Genomic DNA, 9285 nt, shown 5'->3' with positions numbered 1-9285 from the left:
GGGTGGCCAAGCTCCTTGATAGTCGAGCTATTTTTCAAAATTTGAAATTTTTCGCGAGCCGCAATTAAATACGCATTTAAAAGGTATGCAGAAAAATTATTACTGAATTTAAATATTAAAAATTAAACACATTTATTTTACTTCTCTTCATAATTCTTTAAAATGTGTTAGAATTTTTTTAGAAGAAAAAAAATTATTGATAGATCGTGTTAATCGGTTTGGAGTCGGTCGATTGCGGACGATTACGCCACTGTTTATGTTCGTTCGCGCAGTTTTCGATGAGTCATATCATTCTTGGACGGAAATGAAAATTTGTTACAATGTTTCACTTAGCCTTTCACATTTGTTGTCAGTAATTTAAAAGACTTTTTAAAACACATACGGAACGATAACAATTTTATAAAATATGATGGAACAAAAATGAAAGGGGAACTAGGGTACATTTATCGAGAGCCACAAATAATCCTTCAAAGAGCCGCAGTTTGCCCCCGCCTTGCCATAGACAATACTTTTTTTAAGAAATATTCTTAATTATATGTATAATATAATTATTCTTCATTAAGCGTGTTGGAGAATTAGGATCAACAACTATCTTTAGGGCAAAATCTCCTTACTAATATTCAAATAATAGTAATTTTTGTAATATTAGTAATATAATAGTACTATATGTGACCCTTCCTTTTTTTTATTTGTAAACTTACATTTTATCCTCCATTCAATTTTATAAGTTTAAGTACAATATTTCTATTGTTTTTTCTTTTGCAAATAAAGAACCAAATAGCATTTTACCCACCTACTGCTCATATAGCATATCCATATTGGTTTTTGTCCTATTCATTCAATTCAATGTATTAGTTAGGCATTCGAAGTGTTTGCAACGAAGTGCTACGGGTAACATCATACTTACTGTTTTTTTACGGAGAATCTAAAGGATTACAAAGATTATATATTCATCAGGGATTTAAGCTAGTCAATAAAAAAAACTTTGATGTTTAAAGGAAGTCGGTAGAGCATATACCAATAATGCTATAACTGAGTTTTTTCAATGTCTCAGCATCTGAACAAGATATTTCTTCAGTTTTTCAATATTATCTTACACTGTAATAACTGCTAATACATATCTTTGGCAAAACATTTTTTTTAAAAATATGAACTGAAAACTTTTAATTTTTTTAAAAAAAAGTTTCCTCAAAAATCTTTTATGCTTCCAAAAGTATTCCTTTTAACGCTAAAACATTATCACAGCATACAAAATTCTAAGCGATATCATACGTAGTTTCTTAGAAAAGGTACATCGAAAAAAGTCAGTTTTACTATTATTGATATATGCAATCACCCTAAGGTTTTTATGCTTTTGTAGTTAGAATCAATGTGTCTGAAGTTTAATGCAAAAAGAGACAAAGACAATATTCAATTCAAAGTTTTATTTTATACTCGTCATTGAACAGCCGAAATTGAGTTTATTATCACCAACATTCAACTCTATAGCCTAATAACTATTTATTCTTGTCCAGAAGACAAAGGAACTTCTGGGTCAAGTATTGGGAAAAATTTGCTTTTGTAGAGGACCTTTTTGTTGAACCAACCCGCATTTGCATGACATGGAGAAGAAAAACACCAAAACCTACCACGGTTAGATTGACGGCAAGGAAACTCTAATCCATGTACCATCTACCACTGTGGATATTTTACGTCAGCACTGTAATCAGTGCAGAATTAGTCTCAACCAGCCTTAAGTGGGATTCAAACCTGGATCACTTCATTGGGAGGCGAGGGCTCTATCTTCTGAGTCCCTACTGCTCTTCAATTTATAGTTAGTACTATTGAGATTAAACAAGATACTTTTATCTGCGAAAAACTGATCTCATTTTTCCTTAAGCAATGACTTGTTGTAAACGCTGATGTGCATCTAGAATTTGAAAAGCTCGATTTTAAAAGCATAACACCTAAAACACAATATAATAACAGACAATGTCGATATTAAGGATATGAAATAGAATAAACAGTACATTATTTGTATCAGTGAAAAGTGAACATCAATATTTCCTGTAAAATACCTTGTAGCATTAAGCACCGATGTACTTATACATCATGTACAATGCACATCATTTTACATTATGTACTTATACATCATGTAAAATAGAAAGCTTAGTTTAACACAATATACTTGCGTATTAATCTATAGATCTTAAAAAGAACCAAAGACAAAAACAGAAAAACTAACAAAATAAAAACTTAGATAAAAGAGATAAACAAAAATAAAAACCTTCTCAAGGAATAATGCCTTCTTTTAAACATTTTACTTATTGTATGTTTGTATCTAGAATTTAAAAACTTGACATTTGTTCATGCATTAGACTCTATATATTTGAAATTCAATACAAAAATAGTTTATTCAATATTCAATGCATGAATATGAAACTGGGCTAAATAAAATTATAACTACTGTGAGCAAAAAAGGGCCTTTATTTTTTCAGGAGCAATACCTTGTTGTAAACGCTGATGAAATTAATGTAATATTGATGAAATTTAAAAGATCGATCTTACACAATTTGAAATGTAGTAGTTTAATGACCCAACTGCTTTAACTACTTTACTCTTCATCAAAAGCATTCGATCTTACATGATTTGAAATTAAACATCAGCTTCTTTTGTATTATAGTGAAGTATTTTGTAGTTTAATGAGTCAGTTGCTTTAGATACTTCACTTAGCAGCAAAAAATCTTAACAATCTTATGTGATTTGAAATTTTTCTTCAGTTGTTCTTGAGTTTTGTAGCACTATTTTGTAGTTAAATGTCTCAGCAGCTTTAGCTACCTAACTCTGTAGCATAATATCTTAAAAGATTTAAAATTTATTTTGTATTATGTAAGAGTATTTCATTGTTTGATGTCTTAGCAGCTTCAACTACTTTGCTGTGCAATAAAAAATCTTGCTAAACGAAGCGCAATTTAAAATTTGACTTCACTTGCTCTTAAATTATGAATCAATAATTTTTAGTTTAAGGGACTCAAAAGCTTTAGCTACTTTACCGTGCAGTGAGAATCCTAAAAACTCGATCTTACACAATTTGAAATTTGACATCAGTTTATTTTGTATTATGCAGAAGTTTTTTTTAGTTTCATGTCTCAGAACTTTAGCTACCTTTCTCTGAGGCATAAATTTTAATTTTACTTGATTTGAAATTTTCCATCTGTTTCTTGTTGTTATATAGCAGCATTTTGTAGTTTAATAACTCAGCAGCTTTAGCTACTTCACTGTTCAGTAAAAATCCTAAGCTCTCGACCTTAAGCGATTTGAAATTAGTTAAGTACCCATGTATTAAGAATTACTCAATTTTTGTAGTTTAATGATTTTAGATACTTTACACTGTAGCAAAAATCTTAACATCTAGAGTTTCATGATTTGAAACATGACATAATCACGTCATATGCTCTTTGAAAGGGTAGTAGTACTTCGTAGGTAAATGACAAATTTAATGATTCAGCATCTTTATCTATTCTTCTTCGCACACAAATTTAAACGATATTATAGACTTAATATAACGAATAAAAAGGTTTTATGCATCTTCAAAAGGCAAATAAGGCCCATTGTGTTCTAACTATGAATTTTCTATACAAATTACCTAAAAAAGTTTTCAATTCGCAACATTTTTTAAATTCGCTTAAAAACTTCTCGAGACATGGCGATATTCATAAAAAGTAAAATAAACTTTATCGGTCAAGATTTCTGACCAAACTACTGCTTTCCCAGATTGCGGCTACCCCCTATAATTCAGGGGTCAGAAATCCGAATCCGTCGATAAGGAATGTTTATTCAGAGAAAGTACATTTTTGTGTCTGATTTTGTAACTTAAAATATCGTCTGCAATAGTTTATTTTAATCAATGCATACGATTAAAATTTTAGTGAGTTACCGCAAAATGATAAAAAAATTTAAACTAAAATAATTGTTATTTGTCTCTTCATTTAAATTAGTATTAAAAAATTTTATATAAGAATATACTATGTACTTGTTGTTTGACATATTGATATTTCTCGACTTATTTAACATTTAATATTAAGAAAAATATTTATTTTAAAAAAGGGAAATATTTCCTTTTTATGTTCCAAAATGAAAATAAAATATATAGAATAATTATAAATAGTCACACCTTTGACAACCAATTTTTAAGAAAATACTGTCGTGTAAATTTTACGATTTTATTTACGATTTTATTTCTATCCAAGAAATATTCATTATATTAAAGTACAAATTAAAATATATAATTAAATTTGCTAGTAATTATTAAAAAAAATTAATTTAAAAACATCAATACAAATTACAGAGCAAAAATAAAAAGCGATTTGTTTACCAAGTATTAGCTTGAAAATAATGCGCCAAATCTGACGCATCATCGAAAAAGCATTAAAAATATCCGAAATTTTATATCAATATGAAATGTAATTGTTATGAAAATATCAAATATATAATCTTTCAATTTAAATAAACACATAAAAAAATTGTAGCTGTTTTACTAGTTGAAAACCAATTAAATTCATTCTGTAACCTTTCGTGCTAACATATAAATTACAAATAAATGTCTAAAAACGAATATAAAAGAATAAAACTCTTATTTGCTAAATGTAAAAGGTCTTCTTATGAATTTTTCTTCACATCCGTTTACGACCATTTTTAATTAAATTTTATAGTTCAAAACATAGCTCAGCAATCCACCTCCATTAGTCAGAGACTAAGAATAGGGTTTACTTGAGAGAATATCGTCCCTGAATCACGTGACAACGTTCTTTGCAACTAGGGACTGGTTCTCTCTATGTAAATCTCTCTTCTGAGGCACACATTAATTAGCATATTTGAAGCCCCCCCTTAAACCATTCAGATGGAGTCCTAGAACTTAAAGATCCGATCATTAGATCAAAAGTTATTAAGGGTGGTCTGCTTTCTTTATTTTGTACACCGTACACACATTGAAAACCCAAAGCCAACCGCACATTTTAAATATCCTATCTGCAAATAACTTAAAAAAGCTTTTAGATATTTGTTTTTACGCTGAGTTCAAATGAATCCTACTCTGCAATTATTGGAGAAAATGTTTTCGTTTCCTTTCACTAATATGTTAGTAAAAACAACCAGGGTCTATTATAGTTCTTAGCAAGCCACTCGTGTTAACAGGAAAGCTCCGCTGTGCGAGGATTAACTAATTCTAACAAGAAAGAAAAATGCATGATGAAAGAAATAAAGTATGAATAATATGACACGAAGGTATTGAAAATGTATTAACTGTGTTTCTTTGATAGAGGTAAATACTTGGAGCAATAAACCACAAATTACACAGATCCTGCCTATAATCTCATCTAATTTGTGATGAAAATAAATTAATTAAAAAATTAGTGTCTGTCAAACTTGTTTCTATCAATCACAATTGAATTGTTATGAGTATCAGTGCAGAAAAATTATAGTTTCAGTATTTAATAATTTTCAATAGCAGAAATAAGGCACCACTTTTAAGCTCTCCTTTTCACAAAACAAAATTCTACTTTCATCTTGCTAATCTGCAGAGAATTATATGTGCTCAAATTTCTTACTTATTGAGTAACTAATAAATTAATAATAAGTGAATTTCCTTCATTTTACACTGAAATAAATAGAGCTGATAAAGAAAGGATTACATTTTTATTGATGTAGGTATTTTTGAAATGTTTTTCAAATTTCTTGTATCGCAATAACTTACAATTTTAAATTTCGCTATTGTGTAAGTAACTTTAATTTAACACATTTCAAGCCATAAAATGAAACAAAAACTACTCAATACTGTTAGTTGCTTAATAACTCATAGTAAATTTTTTTAAATAGTTAAGTAAAAAGCTCTTTCTGTCTAAGTGGAGAACTTCGGTTTACCAACAATGCAAAACTATCTTATTTTTAAGATTAATACCAAATACAAAAATATCATTTTTTAAGATTTGCAACAATACTTCCATTCTTGGTAATAATGGCAAACTTTGAAAAAATTAAAAAGAGACATAGCTTTAAATATTTTAAGTCATTGTTGGTAGCAATACATCAATTGTTAAGAACAGCAACAAAGAGGAACAAAATAATTTTTAATCATTCTCTTTTGAACTTTACTTGGTGAATGTGCTTGAATTCACTGCGATTTTCATATTTAATTATGAGTTTTCTATATAACCGAGCGGTATTAAATTACTGGCTCCAAAAGTTGCAAAAGTTTCCTCAAATAACAAGTAGGTATAAACCACGCACTTTTTAAACTCTTGTAACTTTAAATAAATTTTTTTCTAATGTGATTAGAATATGTCTGTTCCCGGCAGCAGAATTTGCAGAGTCAATCAACTGCAGTAATTTCAGAAATTTAAACGTTTCTGCGACTGATGTAGCCAAAGATTATTATTGTTTAAAAGCAAATTTAATCTAACATATATTTCACACAATTTTCCAATTTTAAATATAATGATGTTACGCATAAAAACTTTATGTTGTTTAAATTTAATCTTAAAGGTATCTTTAACAAACTTTATGCAGTTTAAACAACAGCAAGATAGCAATATTTATAAATCATTTTGTAGGAAATAAGTTCGGTTCTCGACTGTGGCTTGAAACCTAACTGGTTTGAGCAATGGATCTCAATTTTCTTAGCCGATATGCAATACCAATAACATGGTTACTCCCATACTGTTAGTTTCTAAAATGTGGAGTTTTAAACTTCTCTTGGCCAAATTTTTAACATGCATCATTAAATATATTTTCGAACAAGAAAAATTTAGATAAAAAGTACATTTCTAATTTATTTTTAGCTTCTGAGGAAACTAATAATGCAGATGATGAGGAATTGGATAATATTGAGTAAGTACTTTTATAGAAATTAGCTGCGTTATAATTTCGTCAAAAATTAAACTTTTCTTTAATGGACTAATAAAAAATTAATAAGATATATTGCTGTATTGTAGAGAAACTACGTAAGTTGAAAAAATTCAAAGCAATAATATTACGATTGATTAATATAGGCAGTTAGCATTAAAAATTTTTTTATCTCATACTACTCGCAAATTGAGTTATTTGTAAAATAAATCTGTTGGTTTCAGATATTGCATGGAATTTATTTATTCAGAACCATCAATTTTGATTCATTCACTCATTTATTATGTTTCATTCATTTATTTCATTCATTTACCACCTTGTTTCTGTTTCATTCAGTTACAGTATTAAAAACTATTTGAAATATCAATGTTCTACACGTTTTACAACAACTCATAAACGTGATATACGATCGCTACGTTTTTGAAAATGTCAATTTCGGAAGTGGAACATTGAAACCACTTTCGAGCTATCTAGGGTAATCAAATTTCTACTGGATCTCTGCATCTCATGAAGAAATTCAATAATTTTTTTTCTACCACCTAAGCAAAAATTATATTAATATTTCATATTTCTAAAAAGAATGATTACTAATCAAATCACCGACCATTTCCTTTGAAGATATTAGCACTGAAATGTTGATCAAAGGTCTGAACTGGATGAAGTACCGCTATATAAAATCTGAATTTCTTGATATATTAAAAAAAGAATGAATATATATATATATATATATATATACACAAAAATTTGACAAAAAAGTGCAATTNGCCAAAACTGTAATGAATATTGAATTTTTTTCTTTTTCTTCTTAATATATATAAAGTGTAAAAAATTTGAAATAGCTTACTATAATTTTAGGGAAGACTTAGGTCTTCAAGATGATGAGATAAGTGGACATGTTGGGCCAGAATTTCTATCTGGACCTGGTTTTTCAATCTGGAATATAATTGGTTGGAGGTATCGTAATTTTATTTAAATCAAATCAGTTACTTGAAATGTCATTGTAAAACACTCTGTCCTTATCTGTAAATCTATCCTCATAAACTCATCATATTAAGGAAAAATCGTGAAAATGACCCTAACTTAAAGTCTAACATATATAATCAAAAATAAAATTGTCCCCAAAATAGTGCACATAATAATGTATAATACAACATAAAATGTATTCACCAGACAGTTACGGTTTTACAGAAATTAGCATACGTATGAAATGAATACTTTAAGTGAGGGTTTAAATAGAATACGCACTTTCAGAATGGACTATATCCTCCACCAGATATACGGTACATACAAATATGAGTGATACTTTCAATTAAGCGGTCTACTAGTTTTGCTGGTAGTGAAGCCATTATTCTTGCAAAGTTGCAAGAGTGGTAGGAGAAATATTAAGAGCAGTTACACGTTTTATAAAGCATTCATGCATGCTCGATGGGATTCAAATCCGGTGATCGAGAAGGCCATTCTATGTGCTGAATTCTTTAATCCTGACGATAATCTTCCACAATGCAAGCCCTGTGCGGCATTGCGTTATCGACCTGTATCACTAAATCATCACCTGTAGCACTAAATCTCACTTGCATGCTTGATAAGCTTTATTGTATATTACGTATAACACTATTTTTAATAAAAAAATTTTTCACTTAAAGTTGATTTAGTTAAAGTAAAGTAGGAAGTATAGTAGGTCGGGACTTAGTAATGTAGCTGAAGAATTAAAGGAATTAAGAATTTTTTTCTCTTCAAAATACTTATTTCGATACATATATGTACTTTTACTAAATATATGTACTTAATTAATTGGAATACTTAAAAATATTATTCGTAATTTTATATCAGTAATTAAAATTACTTAGATTCATAAGAATTCAAAATGGCAAATTTTACAAAAATGTCGCACACTGTATTCATTTTTTAAAAAACTATTTTTCTGATATAACATCCCGTATAAAACCTAGAATTTAATTAACGGCACACCACATGTATTATTATAGACGTGATAAGAAAGTGTTGGATGATTCGATGGTTGAATTTGAAGGATGCAAATGGGAGGAAAAAAGTTTCCATCCTATATTGGGAGATGAAGTTGTTGAAAACAACAGGTATCTATGAAACTTTTAATAATGAAACTTTTTTTCAGTAAAAATAAAGACGTATAAGTAGTATCATAGATGGATTTAAAAATACAAATTGAGGCCTTCAAAAAATTCAGAAGTGCTTGCCACTTCCAGTTAAACCAATCTATCCCTGAATCGTTTGAGCACTGCACGGACAAAATGATTTCATTTATATTTTTTATGTTTCAATTTAAGCATAGAATTATGCTCTAAACCTACTAGTTGAAATAATTTATAAAAAAAAATATTGGTACTTGCAATGAAAAGAAGGGAAATTATTTTGTACCTTTCAGCTACT

Source organism: Parasteatoda tepidariorum, chromosome 8 (genome assembly GCF_043381705.1).
Source record: "Parasteatoda tepidariorum isolate YZ-2023 chromosome 8, CAS_Ptep_4.0, whole genome shotgun sequence".
Taxonomy (NCBI): domain Eukaryota; kingdom Metazoa; phylum Arthropoda; class Arachnida; order Araneae; family Theridiidae; genus Parasteatoda; species Parasteatoda tepidariorum.
Note: the sequence above shows the minus strand (reverse complement) of the source record.